At 39.1% G+C, this 21,378-nt stretch overlaps 1 protein-coding gene across 3 annotated transcripts in view; it reads right to left on the reverse strand.

The window, feature by feature from the left end:
* The window catches only part of ADAMTS18 (ADAM metallopeptidase with thrombospondin type 1 motif 18), a 350,660-nt gene that overhangs the window by 61,493 nt on the left and 267,789 nt on the right, over window positions 1-21,378 (reverse strand). The gene's annotated exons all lie outside the window — the stretch shown is intronic.

A 21,378-nucleotide genomic window follows, 5' to 3' on the forward strand; every position in this document is an offset into this window, starting at 1 on the left:
TTTAACAACATATATATCTCCTGTATGTGTGGGAGTTATCCAGGAAAACTGAATAACTTGTCAAAATGGCCCAAGTCACCACCTTAAACCTGTTTTTTTTTTTATTACAGAGGTGTCTCAGCCAAGAACCTAAGTGTAAAAAGTTGACATAATAGAGCCAGAGCAACCATTCCAGACGAACTGCTTGCACGTCTCACTCCTTGAACCTTTGGAAAGTTTGAACTGGGCAACATAACCTTTGGAATGGACCAAAGTGACACTGTCCTACAAACAACTGTTTGTAGCTAACAGGAAAGCAGACATCCTGACCACAAAGACTGCTAACTGCGGACACGCTTTCTGAAGATACAATCAGTAATCGGCCACGTACAGCTAAAGAATAACTCGACTTGTTAGAAATTTCTTTCCTCTATTCTTCTTCTTCTTCTTTTTTTTTTTTTTTTTTGTCTTTAAAGAGAAAACCCCTTGCCTTCACCCTGTAATCGGGACACAACTTGGGTTTCTGCTGGAATCTGTGCCCCAGGATTACAATTCCGCGATCTTAAATAAATGCTCGTTGCCTCTCACTCTGGCTTTTTATTTTTAGGTTAACAGAGGATAAAGGGAAAATGACTTTTCCTCCCCTACACTCTTAATGGAGTCTGCACACCCTTCTTTCACCCACGATCCCCTCCCACAGACTTGCTTGGTTTTCTGGTGCTCACTGCTTACATCTCAGCTTAAATGCCATCTCCTCAGAGACCCTGTTTAAAACTACGCTCCCCCACTTCCAAATGACCTCAGCCCACAGATGATCTGCTTTAGTCTATCCGTAATGAAGGAAACAAAATGCAACCTCTGCCCACCACCCCTGACACACAATTTCAATGTACACTCTGCAACAGCGAAACCGCACTGGCAGCCCTGGTGTATGCCACACGGTTCCGGCCAATCGATATTTATTAGTTGATAAACACTTGTTGACTAAGTAAATTAAAGAAACCCAGAGTGGAGAGGATGCTGAGGGCATGCCAGCACCTCCCCCTCCCTTTACAGCAGGGGAAACCAGAGCTGGGACGTGACATGCTCGAATTCATAAAAACCATGAACTCCTTCTGCATCACAGTAGTGAAGCCAGGAGTACTGTATGCATCAAATAAAGAGTACCTTATTTAAGTCTCATAGCCACCCTGTGAGGAAATCTAAGCACAGGTAGAATTCAGCCCCCCCCCCTTCCCTGATAAAAGACACCATTTACCGACCCAGACAAAAAGAATGAACAGTTAAAGAAGAAAAAAAGTGACTTATCCATGAAAGCCCTCCAGCCTTACTAACTTCCTAAATTGGTTAAAGTAATATCAAAGGCTTAAACCAATTAAGGGCCTTGACTGGACTAACCGGTTTGGAAGCTTGCTTTCTTTTATCCCTGTTTCGTGAGAACTACAGGCAACTCAAATGCAGAGTGAACACTGCTGCACTGAGAAAGCAATAAAAAAATAATAATAATTGTCATCCTATATTGGGACATAGAGCGACAATGACAAAATCTAGAACACTTCTTTTTTAAAAAGAATTTTAAAGTACAAGATATTAAGGAAGAAAAAATATTCTCCTGGGGTTTAGTTGGTTGGAAAACATTAGGGGCTAACCTAATAAATACACAAAGAAAAGTTTGAAAATATAAACCCAAAAAGTCATCTGTTCCTATGTTTATATGTAAGACGTGTGAAGCATTTTGAGTTATTGAACACACGCAATGTTCTGGCCAAACTGTGGTGAGCAAGATGGATCCATGTTCTCATGTGGCTGCTGATTAAAAGGGGGGAATTAGGGATTAAATGAGACCACAAAGGGGTATGAAATATTCCTTTGTGTAAAATATGAAGGAAAAAAAGCAGCATTCTATGAGAGAAAATAATGGAAAGGGTGAAGAGACTGCGGAAACTGATTTTATTATATTTTGTTTTTTAAATTAAGTGTATTGGGGTGACATTGGTTAACACAATTATGTAACTTTCAGGTGTACGTTATAATTTGACATCTGTATATTCTATTTTGTGTTTACCACCCAAAGTCCAGTTTCCTTCAGCTGCCATATATTTGATCCCTTTACCCACTTCACCTTTCCCTGACCTCGCTGTATTTGACCCCCTTTAACAGTCTCTACCTACTCCCTCCTCCCCCACCCTCTACCTTATGGTAGTCACTAGTCTATAGTCCATGTCCATGAGTCTCTGTTTGTCTGTCTTGTTCATTTGTTGCTTTTAGGTTTATGTCCCACATATAAGTGATATCATGTGATTTTCAACTTTTTCAGTCTGGCTTATTTCACTTAGCATGATTATCTCGGGGTCCATCCATGTTGTTGCAAATGGCAGCATTTCATCTCTTCTTATGGCTAATATTCCATTGTATGTATGTACCACAGCTTCTTTAGCCAATCACCTGTTATTAGGACACTTCGGTTGTTTCCATGTCCTGGTCACTATGAATAATGCTGCTATGAACATTGGTGTGCAAATATCTTTTTGGATATGAGTTTTCAAGTCTTTGGGGTAAATATCCAGTAGAGGGATTGCTGGATCGTATGGTAGATCAATTCTTAGTTTTTTGAGGAACCTCCATACTGTTTTCCATAGTGGCTGTACCAATTTGCAGTCCCACCAGCAGTGTATGAGGGTTCCTTTTTCTCCGCATCCTCTCCAACAATTGTTATTACTTGTTCTGTCGGTTATAGCTATTCTAACAGGTGTGAGATGGTATCTCATTGTGGTTTTGATTTGCATTTCCCTAATATCTAGCGATATTGAGCATCTTTTCAAATATTTGTTGGCCATTTGCATATCCTCTAGGGAGAAGTGTCTGTTCAGGTCCTCTGCCCATTTTTTCATTGGATCATTTGTTTTTTTGTTATTAATCACATGAGCTCTTTGTATATTTTGTATATTAGGCCCTTATTGGAGACGTTGCTTGCAAACATATTTTACCATTTGGATGGTTGTCTCTTTACCTTGTTTACAATTTCCTTTGCTGAGTAGCAGCTTTTTAGTTTGATGTAGTCCCATTCATTTATTTTAGCTTCTACTTCCCTTGTTTTTGGGGTCGAATTCATAAAGTCCTTTTTAAGTCCAAGGTCCTTGAGATTAGTTCCTATGTTTTCTTCTATTTTATTGTTTCAGGTTTTATATTCAGGTCCTTAATCCATTTTGAGTTAATTTTGGTATGTGATGATAGACAACAGTCTAGTTTCATTCTTTTGCAGGTGGCTTTCCAGTTTCATTTATTAAAGAGGCTTTCCTTTCTCCACTGTTTATTTTTGACTTTTTTGTTGAAAATTATTTGCCATATAAATACAAGTTTACCCCTGGACTCTTGATTCTATTCCACTGGTCCGTGTGTGTTTTGCTCCCAATACCATGCCGTTTTGATTACTGTCACTTTGTAGTATAATTTCAAGTTGGGCAGAGTAATGCCTCCGTCCTCATTCTTTTTTTCTCAGGATGGCTTTGGCAATTCAGGGTCTTTTGTGTTTCCATACAAATCTGATGATTTTTGTTTTATTTCTTTAAAAAATGCTGATGGGATTTTGATGGGGGAAAATAATTTTAGAATGAGAGGTGACACAATGCTTTTCTGAGGAAGCGCATTTTCATGCAGGAGAAGCCTAAATGGGATTAAGATGGGCAATGAAGAATGAAAAAGGGAAGAAGCTGTTGAGGGAGAGGAGGGGATCAGAGACCCAGTGGCCTGCTAAGACAGGGATGGGGGAGGAGGACACCCTTAGGCTTGCCTTGCGCTAGAGAAGGACAGGAAAGGCCCCAACTCCATGAAGAGGTGGGTGCCTTAAGCTGAGAGTTGCCCCCAACTCCCCACCCAAGGGGACTCCTTTCCCTCAGAAGACCAAGAGAGCCAGAGATAAAATGTGGCTGTGCCCCCTTCTTGACTGAAGGGTCTGCTCACCATGTGGTTCCCAAAATAAGTGTTCAAATCTTTTTCAGTTTTAAAGACCTAGAAATACAGTCATATAATTTAGCTGCTGAGTTTAAGAATTAAATGGATACTGACTAGGAGTCATTATTTTATTCAGATCACATTTTGCCATTTTATACTTTTAAAAAGGGGATACTATAGTATGTTTTATGTGTTAGCAATTATTTATTTTCTTAGATTTCAATGGCCTAAACTCTCAAAGGATTCGTGTCAGGTCTAAATTACACTTCAATTTACTTTTTAAGTACACTCCCTATAATAGGTCATAATAAAATCCTACCAAAGGCTTTAGATTTAACATGAAAAGGGAGACTGCAGATTCCAGAAATAGTTGATGAATTAAGTGGCGGTATAAACACACAATTCTTTATTAAAATATTCAGAGCTTATAAGCTCTCTGAAGGCAGGGTCTATGTCTTTAGTGACTTGTATTCTAGTACTTATACCTGTTAAATAATCAAAAACTAAAAGACTTAATAGATTAATAATGATGTTTGCTAAAAGCGAACCAGAACTTCAAGTGAAATAATGTATCTTAAAGAAATATCCTGTAATAATAATAAAAGAATCCTATGGGCAGTATCATTATTCTATTTCTATTTTTAGTAAAGACTGACCCAACAACAAAGTAGCTTCCATGAGGCTGGTTGAAGAAATATTGGCAAAGACATGCATTTGTAGTTATCAGTAACCAGATAATTTAAAATATCGTAATTGAATAATGTCAATTATGTTTCACTTTTTAATTTTGAACCTATCTCCAAAAACAGCTCCAAAAATATTTGTGATTTCAGTCAAGACATCACTTTTTTAAAAAAAAAAATATTATTTTATCCAAAAAATAGCATTAAAGAATAATTGATTTATTGTCCAACATGTATGAGGATACCCCAAAGGAGAAAGTTCAGAAAAAGTGAAAAGTTTTAAAAAGTATAGTCAATATGAAACAGAAATTCATGGTCCAGGGGTTGGGGGAGGAGAGAAAGACAGCATCCAAGAAATGAAAGACTAAGAAGAAAAGGCTGAGAAATTCTTTAATTGAGAAAAATCACCGGCATGAGGATGTTTTAGGGTTTCATGAAGTAACCAAAATCATTAAGATAAAATGGAATGGCACAAAGACAATGAATTAAGAGAAATACCCAACATAAAATGAAACAGTTTAGAGGTAAGAGTGAAGCTCTGCTGTTTGATCCCCTCCCCCTTCCTTTTCTCCCCACCTGTGAAATGAGAATAAAGATATGGCTAAATTGAGATTTCTCTTTGGTTAAATAAGTGACTATTGGGCATGGTGACAAACCGTAAATTACTCGGTAGATATCAACATAAAAAATAGAGCCACAGTAACTTTTAAAAAGGCAATTAGAGACTTGTGAGTATGTAAAAAATTGATTACTAGGTCCCAGGTAAGAAAAAGCAGAATCATCTGGACCAATGATCAGGCTAAGGAGACAAAATTTGATGTTATAATGCCAAGAGCATACCAACAATGATAACATCCTCAGTTTTCTATAGAGCACACAATTCTAAGACAATGAAATAGAACTTCTTGCCATCTTCATCTACATATGTGGAGATGGTTTAACAAATAACTTGGACAGGCTCTCACATGTGGACATAGATTTTGTAAAAAGAATGTATTTCAGGATTCCCCAGTACTGTAAAAGGAAGAGGACAAAATTTCTTATATTTAGAGAAAAAAAAATACACACACACACATACACATACCAACAAATCATCACATATAATAATGATAACAGTAAAGATGTCAGCATTTCCCATCCATTCATTGATATCAATATTATCATCAATAGGACTCACAACAGAAACATGATTTAAAAGGGGATTTATGTATATACACAGTAATCTTCCTTCAAAAAACTTAAAAACCCAGTCCAAATTTAATCAAATACTGTCAATATCCCCAAACTGCTCACAGCCTGGTGAGTGAGGGGGACATAAAGCTAAAAAGAGTCACAAAGTATTTTCAGTTCTGTAATGGTTAAGGGCCCCTTTCATCCTTTCCCTTATCTCCTGGAGAAGTTTATAAATCTTTCGGATACTCAAGTCTCTGATCCATAAAACAGGAACAGTAATACCACTTCCCTTAGAGGATTTTTATAATACAAAGAACAGAGCTTGGCACAGAGAACACACCCAATGCACGTTTACTGTTATCATTATTACGTGTGATGATTTGAGAGAACGAATCAGAGAAGTCACACCTTTTTCTAACAGTGTGTTTGTATTATATAATTATCCCCTTTGATTGGATCTGAATTTCTGGAAAGTCGCATAAATATTTTGTTTACTGAGAAAAAAAAAGGACTAAACAAGGCCTTAAGACCTGAAAAGAGATATATTAATGAAATTCTTGCAAATGTAACTGAAGATATTTAAGACAGAGGAAAAATCATGATTTTTCTACCTCAGAAAATTACTTAACGCAAAGATTCTAAGTTTTAGCTTTGATTTGATTGTTGGCTTGTTTTGATTGGGATGAGAAAGACGGATGGCAAGTGGAAAGAAAATCACTAAATTGCTCCTCCTAAATAACCCTTTTTGGACTATTAACTTCTCATCCATAATGTTCACAAGTTAAAAATGTTTAAATCCAGCCTTCGTCCATTCTGACGACCCACTCTTATCCACCTGCCCTCCACCAAAAAGTGGCAGCATCATGGAAGAAAAGGATACCTCTGATTAGCCTTAAGGAATTAAATGGATGATTACTACCAAGAGAATAAAAAGCAAAGTAGACTTTCTGGAGAATATGGGAGAATACACTATGAGTGTGGACTAAAGCTCTCAAGTTACATGCTGGCCATCTGTTTAGATGGGACGGGTAAAGGCCCACCTCCTCCCAGTGAACACCTGAGCAGATCACTCCAAGGCTGTTTGACAACAGATGCTCACTGAGCATTCTGCCTGTGCCTGTGATACACGCAGCTGCATCACTGGGCAAAGATGTTTATCCAAGCGACCCCTGACCTCAGCTAGGCAGGTAGTCTCTCCATGCACTCATAGTTGCTATGAGTTTCTGAGTCACCCTGATAATGATGGATTAGGGGAAAAAAATAAAAAAATATTGCTTCAGAAGTCCTTAGAAATGCCTGTTCTTTTTCTCTTCCGTAGCTTGGTATGTTCAATTACTTCTTCAAATACTCCGGTAGGCTTAAAATAAATCCTCTCTTTATTTCACTAACACTTAGCCAAATTTGGCTCCAAAACAATATTAACCAACATGGCTCTGACTATATGCAATGGCTTATACTACTGACATAAAGATGAGTCAATTCAGTCCCTTCTTCAAAGCACTTAAACTACAAACTGTCTGTACTGAGGTAGATTATGCCATTCTTGTGGCTCCAAAGAGATATTAATAATATACTGAAGAAACTTACTTACTTGGTAAATTAACAAAATTTCTAATGAAATAAACACTTCAACAGCCCAAATCTCATGAGACCAGAATACAGTGGCTCGTAAGTCAGCATCAGGTTGAGCGATGTGAGCCAATTCTGTCCAACGTGTGGCTGTGCCCATTCTCAGAGGGGCATGTACTTCTGCGAAGCTCTTTTTATTTTTTAAACAATGTATTAGTATCAAAATGGTTGACATGTTTACCACAGTTATATAAATTTTAGTATTAATTTTTTAAAAAATTAAATGTACAAATGCTCATAAATGCATATGGTTTTTATAAGAGTCACGATCTATATTTCGACTTTTATAAATGAAACTAAGTAGTTTAACCATGATCAATAGATGTGGGGGAGTCTCTCTCCCTTTGTCCCCACATTTCTTTACTGCCCCCACCTGGAAGAACAGTTCACTGTTTTCTATGTACCAGAAACTGTACGAAACATTCTATCTGAAAAATTTTATCTGACGCCCATGACAGTCCTATTTGATGGGTATTTTTGTTAACCTCTCTGGATCCCAAGTCTGTCTGACCTCGCAACCTTCCCTCACTCTTAAACACACATCCCATTAGAATTCAGGAAGAGTTCCAGAAGCACTGTATGGTATGAATGAAATTTACTAAGTGAGAACTTGAATGTTCTCATAAAAATTTAAGAGTAAGGTAAATATATGAGGTGATGAATGTGTTCATTAACTCGATAGGGGGAATCCTTTCATAATGTATATGCTTTCAAGTCATCAGGTTATATGCTTTAAATACCTTACAATATTCTCAATTAAAACTCAATAAAGCTGAAAAAAGAGAGAAAAAAAAGTCCCAGGAAGGATATGACTTTTGGGGGAGAGTAGGATAGTAACCCAAGTAACTGATTCGCAAGGTGTGACTCTTAAGAACAAAGCACTTCTGGTCTGGCTTACGTAGGTCCCAACCTCCTGTCGATCATCTTTTACTGCCTCTTCTGATGGATCCAAAGAACACAGAGGTACCCATAAACTCAGATCTTCCAGAAACGAAGGCTGGAGTCTAGTAGTACTAAAATCAGAGTGTCATCCTTTTGGCTTCCTCTCTCAATTGGCGCACCAAAGGGAGGGTGCGCAACAGTGTTACTGAGAAAACTTCTCCATGGATCTGGACATAACTAGCTCTGTGGAACGTGGCCTTACAGACATTACTAAGCCAAGTTAAGAATTCACCCCACAATGCTCTGATGTCCTCCCTTCTAGTGTACAGCAAGTGCTTTCAGGGCAGGGCCAGGCTACTCTGCTCTGCAAGAGCCACGGCACGTCCTGTATGTCAGACATACTCCACACATCTTTGGAAGAGAGATATACAAATGGTACATGGAAGAGAAACCCCATCTTCCCTGCCACTCCGATAGCTAAATATGCCCTGATAATCAATAAGAAGGACCGATGTCAAAGGTACATGATCCTTACCAGCACTTTGGTCACGAAGACTTCCTCATCTAGGAAGGACTAAGGAGGGAGCTATTTCACAGTCTGTGTCTCACAACCCTCTTTGCTCCAGCCTCTCCTTGAGAATCAGATCATTTCAAAGGAAGCCTAAGGAAGGATGTCATTTGGAAAACACATGATTGCCATAATGGCTGTTGGTTAATTGTGAGGGACCAAGTTGAGATAGCTAGCATGTCTGGATTTAATAGAAACCAGACTTTCCACGAACTTCACATGGGGCCATGCAGCCAGCCTTCCCCCGCCCCCAGATCATTCCAGGCTTTGGTGCTCTGTCTGCTGATAACAGTCACCCTTCTTCATGTCAGCATCCTATTGGGGGAGGGGCATGCTAAATGTCTGGGAGGAGATGGTCATAACTCATACCCACCTAAGTTTTTTAATGTAAACCTCAGAAGCCAAATTTGTGCTCCCAACCTCGAAATACCATTTTTTTTCCCCAAACGACATCCTACTGATGCAGCATTTACGTGGTTAACAACATTGACGAATTTCAAAATAAAATTGATCTCTTGAGCTCCTAACTCTGCCCTTCCCTATGTTCTCATTCCAATTCATTCGCGCACCTCCCCGGGCCTAAAATAAAGCAGTAGCCCCCTATCTCACCTCCCTGGGGGTAATCTCTACCCTTTCTTGCTCCAAAGCATCACTTTAAACAGGTTACATTCATGCTGCATTACAAGATGAGTTCCGGAACAAGAAATATGGATTTCAAACCATTTTGCAGTCCAGTCCAATCTAAATACAGACTTTGGTTGCCTCTCTAAACCATTTTCTACCCCTCCTTATACAACTTGGGGTACACGGGCTCCATTGCTGTTCCATCAACAAGACAGCCAAGTTCCCACCCCAGGATCTTTGTGATCATTGTTTCCTGCATCTAGAACATACTTTCCCCTGGATACCTCAGTTCATTTAGATTTTTCCCAAAGATGACCTCTTCAAATCACCTTATAAACATGAAGCGAACCTTGTCATTCCTCACGTCAGCTTTATTTTTCTGTACAGTCTTTATCATTATTTGATGGTCTATCACGTAGCTGTTTTACGTATTTATTGTCCGTTATTCCTACTAGTACCATAAAACCTGGGGCTTGTGTATAACTTGCTCGTTTTTATGTGTCCAGCGTTTGGCACATAGTAACTGCTCTATAAACATTTGTAGAATTAATGAACTAGAAATAAGGCAACATGCTTGGTACTAAGGAAGACAAAAACAAGCAAGACATTGATGACTGCATTTAAGGATGCTTCTGTTATGGAAGACAAACGAAGAACCAATTAATCGGATACACTATATCCTTGTCCAGATTCATCATTCTAATTTACATGTCCCTTGAGTAGGCTTCTTTGTCATCCTGTACTTTAACACGGCACTTATCAAAGGGGGCTTTTATTTTCTCTTCTTTCAATGTAAATCCCTGCAAAGTAGAGTTAGTGCTGTGCTTGCCTTTGCGCCTTTGACACTCAGATGGCATTGGCATGACATTCAAATCATGCTGAACGAATGAGGGACTATCCAAAATCCTGTGGGAGAACAAAGTCAGGGCAGACCACCTCTGAGGATATACTTAAATTCTTGTTTAATAAGATACAATGGGAGGTTTTGAAGGGAAAAGCCAAAAGATCTGATCTGTTTTCTAAAAAATTGGCTGGATCCACATTGTAAGGACTCTCTGCCTCCTTGGTAATAGGGAAGGATACACTAGTTATCCTGTATTTTTCCTGGTATCAATAAATATGCCAAAAATTTAGACAAGACTAGAAAATTATATAATGAGCACACGTTAGCTAACGTCCAGTCTGCCAATTCTTATTATGCCATCTTTGCCTCGGATTTCTTTTTTATAGAGCCTAAATATTATAGATATAAGTATTCAAGTACGGAAATCTAAATTCTCAGTATGAATTAAGGTTAATATTTTCATATATGATTAGTATCCCTTGCTAAGAAATCTAACTCCTTGTTATCCGAAAATCAATAATCAACACATTATTGGTGTTTCTTGCTATTTACATTCTTACTGTCAAATATCAGGTTTCTGGGTTTGGTAAGGAATTTACATAGTTGATGCTTAATATACTTTTGCTGAAAATAGTGATTTTCCTAGGAGGAACAATTTCAGAGGTCCTGTGACTCAGCACGAATGGTGTCTATTATATTTGCGAGATAGTGGAACAATCGTTTTTTAAATAAATGATGCTCCTTCATTTCCAAGGCTGCTGCTTGCTGACACACAGCATCAGGAAGACATATGTTCATACTTGTTTCTGTAGTGGTGATGGGTTTTGTCAAGACCTCCACCCTACCTTGCCCTGCCTACCTTGGAACTGACAGCATTCATTTTTTAAAAAGACAGCTGGAGCTGGAAGCCGTGCCAATAACCAGCTGTTAGAGATGTGATGAAGTATGCCGTGTGGCATCCACCCATTGGGTAACTGCACAGAGAGGCTCGATGACTGATTAGACTTCCCAAGCTCTCCCGGTGGTGGTGTGGAAGCAGCAGATATGAACATCAAGTATACAATACGGTGTTATTAACGCAAGTTACTATGCTATATACAAGATCTTCAGAACTTATTCGCCCTGCATAACTGAAAGTTTGTGCCCTTTGACCCAGATCTCTCCATTTCCCCTACCCTCTGGTGCCTGACAACCATCATCCCACTCTCTGATTGTGTGAGTGTGACTTTTTTAGATTCCACATTTAAGTGAGATCATGCAGTATTTGTCCTTCTGTGCCTGGTTTATTTCACTTAGCATAATGTCCTCCAGGTTCATCCATGTCGTTGCAGATGCCAGGATGTCCTTCTTTTTGTGACTGAACAATATTCCACTGTGTATGTATGCCACATCTTCTTTGTCCACTCACTCCTTGATAAGCACTTCAGTTGATCCCATATCTTGGCTATTGTGAATAATGCTGTGGTGAGCACAGCGGTACAGATCTCTTTTTTGAAATCCTGATTTCATTTCCCCTGGATATATAACTAGAAGTAGAATTACTAGATCATATGATAGTTCTATTTTTTTTTTTTTTGAGAAACTTCCATATTGTTTTCCATGACTAACAATGTATAAGTGTTCCTTTTCTCCATGTCCTTCCCAACATTTATCTCTTGTCTTTTGATAATATCCATTCTAACAGGTGTCCAATAATATTTCATTGTGTTGATCTGCATTTCCTTGATGACTGGTGATTTTCAGTATTTTCTCATATTCCTTTCGGCCATTTGTATGCCTTTCGAGAAATGTCTACTCAGTCCTTCGCCCAATTTTTAATGAGGATATTTGTTTTCTTGTCACTGAGTTCTTTATATATTTTAGATATTAACCACCTACCAAATGTACAGTTTGTTAATATTTCCTTCATCCCATAGGTTGCCTCTTCAGTTTCTTTGCTGTGCAGATGCTTTTTAGTTTAACACGATTCCACTTCTCTATTTTTGCTTTTGTTACCTGTGCTTTTGGGGTCATATCCAAAAATTCATTGTTCTGACTAATGCCAAGAAGCATTTTCCCTATATTCTCTTCTCACAGTTTTACAGTTTCAAGCCCTATGTTTAAGTTTTGAATTCACTTAGCTATCGTGAAAGTATGTTCATGCATAGATAGCTGTTCAAATTGATGTTCCTATGAAGGGACAAGCACTGGAAACTTCTATTCCACCATCTTGCTAACATCACTCTATCTTAGTAAGTATTGTTGTTCGGCTCTGTGTTAACATTGTTTTCCATGTATGAATTTGAACCCAATACTGTCATTTCATCCAATTTTTCAAGACAAGTCAGAAATTCTGTTTTCTATATACGATTACTGGATATCAGCTAAGGACTGCCTGCCTCTAAGGTTATGGCATGTGCTCACCAGTTCACCGCGGTGCCCACCCCTCCCCACTGTCCCATGCCCCGCATTACATTACTGGTCTGGTGCCTGTGGGCATTTGGCTTTGTGGCCTCTGCCCTAATTCCACCCCAAATTTTATGCATTGCTTATATGAGTCATGTCTTATTATCGGAGACATTTTTTTCCTTCTTTTTTTTTTTTATCTTTCAGATCACCTAGCACAGTGCTAACTCCACAAATGTAGTTATTAACAAAAAAAAAAGTATCTGGTTATGAATGAAGAGTCTATATTGAGCAAAGGGAAACAGAAGTGGGATTTTGAGTCTGGATTTAGATTCAAGCACTGAATCCACACCTTAAAATCTCTGCAATCTTGGACAATTTGTGTTATTCCCCCTTAGTCTTACTTTCCTCATCTATAAAACGAGAATAACATAGAATTCTCTATTTTAGCATTGTTTTGGATTATATCAGGTAATGCCTGAAGAGCACACTGCTTGATAATAAACATTCACTAAGAGATCAATAAATGATCACTGTTTGCATGAGGCAGGTAGATAAACAGCTTTCTCAAAGGTTGGAACAGAAACATAGTTTATTTACCTTGTAAAGTCTGTGAGTTTGCAAATACTTGGTACTTTCATGCAGGAACGAACTACAGAAGCCTACAAATGGGTAAACATTTCTGTTCTGTGAACCTAACTTACCTTCATAGCATAGAAATTACTACTCTGAACAGATGCTGGGGATGGAGGAGGGGAGCCTGGGGGCAAAAATAGCAAAGGACCATTTGCATTAAATTAAACTAATACCCTCTATCCAGATTCAACTTCAGAATGACATAAATAAGATAGGATGTCAGGCGAACACATATGCTGTTAACTCGTTAACATTTAACAGAGGGATTAATTGGATATGTGTGGCGATTTCCAAGTTTTTCCTCAGGCTCTCATAGTTTCCTTGGCTCATCCAACTGTCATGCAAGTCCTCTTCCTGTTACAAGCATAGTGTGGCAGGAAGACGAGAAGTAGCTTTCTTGCCAAATGTTGGGTCACTTCCATCTGATGTCAATAGTTACATATCTGTCCATGGGTCAAGGATCACTTTACGAAGTTATTCAAAATGTCAGATGGCTCAGGTTGCACTTGTCCTAGGGTAAATTGTATTTCAAACCAAGTATGTCTAGGCTTCCAGATCCCTAAAAGTGGACAGCTAGTTCCTTGTAAGCAATCTCAAAATGCACTATTCAAGTGTGTGCTCACTTCTTGAGCAGCTCTTTCATAAATCAGCTGCTCACGCTTCATACACTGACTGCGAGTTACTCCACAGCCCATTCTTTTATTTGAATTTAAAACATTTAAAGTGAATTGCTTTTGCTGTTAAGCCTCTCCTTTAATCAGAGATTTCTGACTGCCTTTCAGTGGTTTACCATGATTACATTAAGAAAATCAGCAGCAGGATGCTGAGTTCCTTAATTTCTGCCAAAAAAGTGATTTTTAAACAGAGACTCATAAACATAGACAATAGACCAGTAGTTACCAGAGGGGAGAGGGGAGGGAAGAGGTAGAGGGGGTCAAATAGGTGGTGATAGAAATCTAACTATGGGCAGTGAACATACAATGCAAAGTATATGTCTTACCTGTTGAATTGTACACCTGAAACTTACTGGATTTTGTTAACCAATGCCACCATAATAAAAATAAACTAAAAAAAAAAAAAGAATGCCAAAAAAAGGTGAGTTTTGTTTCTCCAACCACAGCTAAGATAACATGTGTACCAAGATTACAGCTAAAATCTTACATTTATCCATCAACAACCAAGAGTGTGAGTAAAATTACACCCTTGCTGTCCAGTAGTTTACTGACCTGAAGACTGCTGCCCTCATTTGGGTGCTGCTCACTCATCTTTACAGCTCTAGTGAGAAAGCCAGTGACTGCTCTGGTATTCTCTAGGGGTCTCTCTCTCAGCTCAACACCCACCCCCCATCCCTATCCTTTCACACTTCCTGAGCAGGCAGGCCTTTCTGCTGTTCTTTAAACTTGCCAAACCTGTTTGGAGGTTTCTCCAGTGGAACACTGTAAACTCCAAGCTCTCTGTAAGGCTGGATTTGCCTTCTTAGAAATTTCTTTCCTAACGATCTAATCTAAAACATCCCTTCTTAACATGACTGCAGGCAGTGCTGTGGTCACACCACAGGCTGCAACTGAATGTCTGGGTTCAAGTTTCAGCTCCACTACTTGGAAGACTTGTGACCTTGGTTGAGTTACTTGACCCTTTGTGCCTCAGTATTCTGAAGATAAATGAAAGACATTGGCTTGCTCTGAGCATCAAAAACATTAATACATGTAAACCACTTAGAATACTGTCTGACACACAGTGAGTGCCTGGCTGGTCTATTTTAACTGCTGCTTCACTACCTGGAAAGTATTGTTTCTCTTTTGACTGGTTGTTTATCTTTTCCCACTAGCATGTTGGGTAGCAGAGATGTGGGACCTCATATGTTCTTGTCCCATTTTTTTAACCCTGAGTTCCAGACACCAAGAGCAGTGTCTGATGCATAACAAAGCTGAGTATTTGATGACTGAATGACATCCAAACGATGCATTTGTGACAAGACAGCAACCACTAATGAAGCTGGTAGCAGTCAACTAAGAAGTCATTACTTAAGAATAATTACCAAGAATTTAATAAAAATAAAAACAAGAGTATCCCAAACATTGCATTATCAAGTTCCACAAATTGTATATAAAATTACAGCCTATATGAAAAATTTGGTCTTAATTTGTTACTTTGTGGGGGAGGGGAGAATGAGGGCTTTCAGAAACCCACCCCCCCATGACAGCATGTGACTGTCAGATTCATTCATTCAACAAATATTGACTATTGAGAATAGGCTAGGCACTGACCTAGGCCCTGTGGAATAAGGAATGAAATAGTTTTGACAGGGGAGACTAACAGCCAAGCAGATATTACAAGACAGCCCCCTTCTGCCCCACCCTCCTACTCTCCCAAGGAGTTTGGGAGATAACTGAAGGGGCATCTAGCAAATTCTTAGAAGGGGGACTCTTTGATGAGGCTAGTGTCAGCCAGGTGAACAAGATGGGGATGGGGGGGGAGGACCCAGGTGAGGGAGCAAAGGTGAGAGAGAGAGGGTGGCTCCGTTACCTGCGGCTGTTTGATTTGTCAAGCGTGGAGCGGTTATGTGCACTGGCATGTATATGCTTTTGAGAGTAGAAAGTGGTGGATTTTTTTTTAAAAGCCCTGAATACTAAAACGGTAATATATATCCAAATGTAATTTCAAATAAAAAATGACATCATTAGTAAAACTTACATTCAGTTGACTTTGAAGTAGCCAGAAGTTTACAACTCGCAAAGCAAAAAGGCCATTATGTGCAGTACAGCTAAGGACTTTGAGCTTTATCCTGAGAAAAATGGAGAGTCATCAGGAGTTTAATCCTGAGAGTTAATGTGGCTGCATTGGGGAGGATGGATTGAAAAGAAGCCAAGAAACCCATCAGAGGCTACCCACTGAGTTTTTGCAAGAGAAAATGGCAATGGAAACCAAGCAATGATGGTAAAGATGGAGTAAACAAACTAGAAAAAAAAAAAAAAACACAAGGGTTTAATTATTGGGAATGGGTAAGTAAGGTAGGTTCTCAGATCTCTTTTGCAGGTGACTGGGTAGATCAAAGATGAAAAGAGCCTTTGGTCTCATTTTTTTTTGTCACCTGTAAAGAATCACTCAGCCCTGCTGACTTCCTGTAGACAATCCCTTTAACTCACCAAATTTATACTAATAGCTACTAGAAACTGTAGTTTATATTTAAATTTAATTCATTAAAATAAAATAAAAGTACAGTTCCTTAATCACACCAGTCACATTTCAAGGGCTCATTGGGCGCGTGTTGCTAGCGGCTACCATATTGGACAGCACAGAACACTGCGTAGGAAGCACCATGCCACCGTTCTGCCATCGGCTTTGTGCAGTAAACGTCCATAATCACGTTCATATTTTGTTTTCCTTTTTAATCTAAAAGATGTCAAACGACTGCTAAAGATAGAAATCTCTACCTGCAAACATAAATTAAATGACATGGCATACATACATCTAGAGCAGAAATGAGGGAGGATTAGAAAGCAACCTTTCATGATTCCCCATTCTCAGATAAGATTAAAAGAGGCTTGCTGCAAACAAGCTGGCACCTAGTGATGTCAAATAACAAGTGATTATTCAAGAGTTCCTGATAAACTACCAATAGCCAAGGGGTGGGAGTCAACAACAAGGTTCTATCAATCTCCCTTTTAATACCTGCAGAGAGTCTTATAAACCTGCTAGGGTTAAAAATAATGAGAATCATAACATCTAAAAACAATAACAAACCTATGACAGCTTTATTTGGTTTCAAGTTGAACAGAGAGAAAAGGTATTTTATTCATGCAGGGCACAGGAAAGAAAACCCAGTTCACTTCAGACCAATTGATAGATACCTCACTTTCTGAGTTTCCAAACATCCTCACAAAGGCACCGATACATATCATGGGAGAAGGTGGCTTGGTGATTTGGACAAAGGTGCCTTGACTTTGAGAAATACAATTTGTACTGCTATTAACTAAGAAACTAATTCCACTGACTACCAATGGTCATAGAAAATTCAGTAACAGAAAAACAGTCCCTCCCACATAGAAGGACTCATCACACAAGAAATTGAAAAAAAATAATCATCATCATTTATCCAATTGTTGACCACATACAGTGTGCTAGGCACAACTGGTAATATTATGGCAGAGGATATAGTCAGGGTCAAGTGATATCACTTTGCTCCTCTGCTCCAAACTCTTTGGCTGCTCCTGTCCAGATCAGAGTAAAAGTCAAAGTGCTCATCAAGGCCTGCTTGGGAGAGTCATGTTATTGTTATGATTTGCATGATCTGAATTTACCTGTTCTTCTTTGACTTCATTTCCTAATGCTCGTCATTCACTAAATGAGTATTTGCTACGCTGACCTGATGGCCAATCCTGAAATATGCCAAATATAATCGTTCTGAGGAGGGCCTTTGTAAGTTCTATTTATTCTGTCCAGAACACTCTCCCTTAATTGGGTCACACCCTCATTTCCTTCCTGCTCTTGTGTCACTTTCAACAGGACCTTCCATGACCCCCTCCCTTATGAAATTCCCACCCCACTGCTCCCCAAGCCTGTCCTCCTGCTTTACTTGCCTTCATAACATTTAACCTTCTGCTAGATTATAAATGTGTTTGCTTATGGTCCATTTTCTCCCACTAGAGTGTAGGTTCCAGGGATGCAAGCACTTCAATTCGTTCACTGCTCTAATTCTAGTGTCTGGTTTAGTCTGGTTTCCAAGCATAGAATGGACATGAAAAATACTTGTTGAATGAATGAGTCCCTCCATCCTTGTTGAATGAGTACCTATGTACATCCTGGTTGGCAGATTCTTCTGAATTAAGGACTAAAATAATATCCTTTTGATATAATTACAACAATGTATTTAATTTACTACTAATTTTAATAGTAAATTAACTTTAATCAGGTATTAAATCAAAGTATAAATGACAACCATTAAATATTTTCCTATACAGACTTGATGAATGGGCTGGCAGAGGGAACTTTTAGATAGCACGGAGAGCTCATGGCATCTAAGAGAGTAGGGGAAGGTTTCATTAAAGAAATAAAAGAACAAGAATCAGGAATCAGTGGGTACCATAAAAGGGGTAATGTGGTGATCATGATTTCACCAAAAGTCAACATTTTTAAGGATAGTATTTAAAATACTTTAAAACGGAAAGGGCTTGTTGCTGGTCAAGATGGCAGAGTACGTAAATACTGTGCTCACCCTCCTCCCATGCTCACATCAAAGTTACAACTAAATTATAGAACAACCATCATTGAGAACCATCTGAAGAATAGCTGAACAGAAATCCTATGACTAAGACTATAAAGAAGCGACATCAAGAGTGGTAGGAGGGGCAGAGACAGAGAATGGGCAGGTCCTATACATATAGTGTGGTGGTTAAGAATTGGGAGGGATATCTTGGCTGCAACGTTTCTCTGAGGGATGAGGGGTCCCGGCCCCACACCAGGCTGCCCATCCCAGGGTATCAGTGCCAGGAAGAAGAATCCCTATAACATCAAGCTGAGAAAACCAGCAAGGATTGCATCCAAGTGAGATGGAGAGCTGCTGGAGACTATAAGTCTTAAAGATTCTGCACGTGAACTTGCTTGCTCACAAACTCATTCATTCTGGGCTCTAGCTAGGCTGACAGCTAGAACAGTACAAGGGACACACAGGGAAGAATGGAATCGACTTCCTTCAGGGTGAGAACTTGAGGGGCAGGCAAAATTGCTCCATTGTTGAGCCCTCCCCACACCCATCCTGCAGACACAAGTGGACACCAAATCTGAACTCTTCATTAACCTGACACCCCTACCCACCATGATTCCCTGAGATCCTGCCCCACCCATCTAATGCACCTGGCCAAGCAGCTTTTCCACACAAGCTTCCAGCAGCTTTTCCATGCAAGGAGACTGCCTTGGCTCTTGCTTCAGACTTTCCTAAATCTCTGGAAGGCCCACAAACCCCAAACAAGTAGTGGTTGCCCTTGGCATGCCCTATCCCCCTTGCTAAATGGCCCCATGAGGAGGCCCCAAACCTGGCATAAGCTGTGGCCAGTGGTGGCTTGGAACATAGCTTAAACTAAGTAGCCACAAGCCTGGCACAAGTGATACCTGGCCTCAGCTTACATTGTGGTGCCCACTAAAGAGTTCCAAACCAGGCACTAATGGTAGCTGGCTTCAGTTCATAGTGTAGCCTCTCGCAAGGACCTCCAGCCCATCAAAAATGACAACCAACTCCATATCTCTTTATAGCTCCCACCAGGCAGCCCTAAGCCAGGCACCAACGCTGGCTGACTTTGGCCTGAACAAACCAGAGAATCTCCTAAGAGGCTCCAAAACCAACTCACCCAGCGTCAGTTTCAGACCACACCAGAGCACTACCGAATGAGCTCCACGAATGACAAAAAGAAGGTTCTTGGCTGGCGCCAGAGACCCACTAAAATGACTCCTGCTCTGCAGGGTTAGCCCCCACATGACAGCTCATCTGCTGTGGTCATTGCTAGCCCTCGCAGCTAGTCACCCTCATAGTCAATCCCATCCACTGACATGTCAACAGCAATAAAGGCTCAAATACAACAGGAGGGCAGACATGAATCACATAAGAAACATCCCTGGAACACCTAGCTCAGGGAAAAAGAGATGACTCCACTGGGCCTCACAGGAAACTTTCTACGTAAGACCACTTTGCCAATACCGAAAGACATAGCAGATCTATTAACACATAGAAACAAACACAAGGAGTCAGCCAAAATGAGGAGACAAAGAAAATATGTCCCAAAACAGAAAAAAAAAAAACTAAATGCAATGGAAACAAGCAAAATAACAGATAAGAGTTCACAGCACTGGTAATAAGAATGCTCAATGAACTTAGAAAAAGAAGAGATGAATTCAGTGAGAACTTCAACAAAGAGATAGAAAACAGAAAAAAGAACCAGTCAGAAATGAAGAATACAATAACTTAAATGAAGAAACATTAGAGGGAATAAATAGCAGATTAGAAGAAGCAGAGGATCGAATCAGCAATCTGAAAGACAAGGTAGCAGAAAACAGCTAATAGGAACAGCAAAAAGGAAAAATAATTTTAAAAAATGAGAATAAGGTAAGAGACTGCTGGGAGAACATCAAGCATACCAACATTTGCATTACAGGGGTACCAGAGAGAGCAAGAGATTAAAAGAGAAAAAATAATGGCTGAAAACTTTACTAACCTGGCAAAGAAAATAGACATCCAAGTTTTAGGAAGCACAGAGAGTCCCAAACAAGATGAACCTAAAGAGGTTCCACTAAGACTCATCATTATTAAAATGCCAAAGGTTAAAGACAAAGAGAGAATCTTAAAAGTAGCAAGGGAAAAGCACTTACATACAAGCGAGCTCCTATAAGACCATCAACTCATTACTCAATAGAGTTGTGGAGACCAGAATGGACTGGCATGAAATATTCAAAGTAAAGTAAAGCAAAGACCTACAACTAAGATTATTCTGCCCAGCAAGGCAATCATTTAGAATCCAAGGAGAGATAAAAAGAGTATCCTGGACAAGAAAAAGCTAAAGAAACTCACTACCACTAAACCAGTAATATAAGAAATGTTAAAAGAACTTCTTTAAGTAGAAAAGATAATATCAAAAATATGAGTAAGAAAATATAGGAAAGAAAATTCTGACAAAGGCAAACATTTGCTAAAAGCTTTGGATCAACCAAGTATAAAGCTAGTTTAAATGTTAAAAGGCAAAAATAGGAAGATCATGTATAATTACAACAATAAATTAAGGGACACATACAAAAACACATGCAGGAAAGTAATAAAATAATGACATAAATGTGGAAAGAGTAAAAATTGCAGTGATTTTAGGATGTGTTCCAGGCATACCTCAAGAAACAAGAAAAACTCACACCATCTAACCTCAAAGCTATAGGAACTAGAAAAAAAAGAACAAAGCTCAAAGTGAGAAGAAAAGAAATAATAAAAAATAGAGCAGAAATACAATCTAAATAAACAATACACTACGAAAAAAGAAAAAGAAAAA

Source organism: Rousettus aegyptiacus, unplaced genomic scaffold, assembly GCF_014176215.1.
Source record: "Rousettus aegyptiacus isolate mRouAeg1 unplaced genomic scaffold, mRouAeg1.p scaffold_m13_p_14, whole genome shotgun sequence".
NCBI lineage: Eukaryota > Metazoa > Chordata > Mammalia > Chiroptera > Pteropodidae > Rousettus > Rousettus aegyptiacus.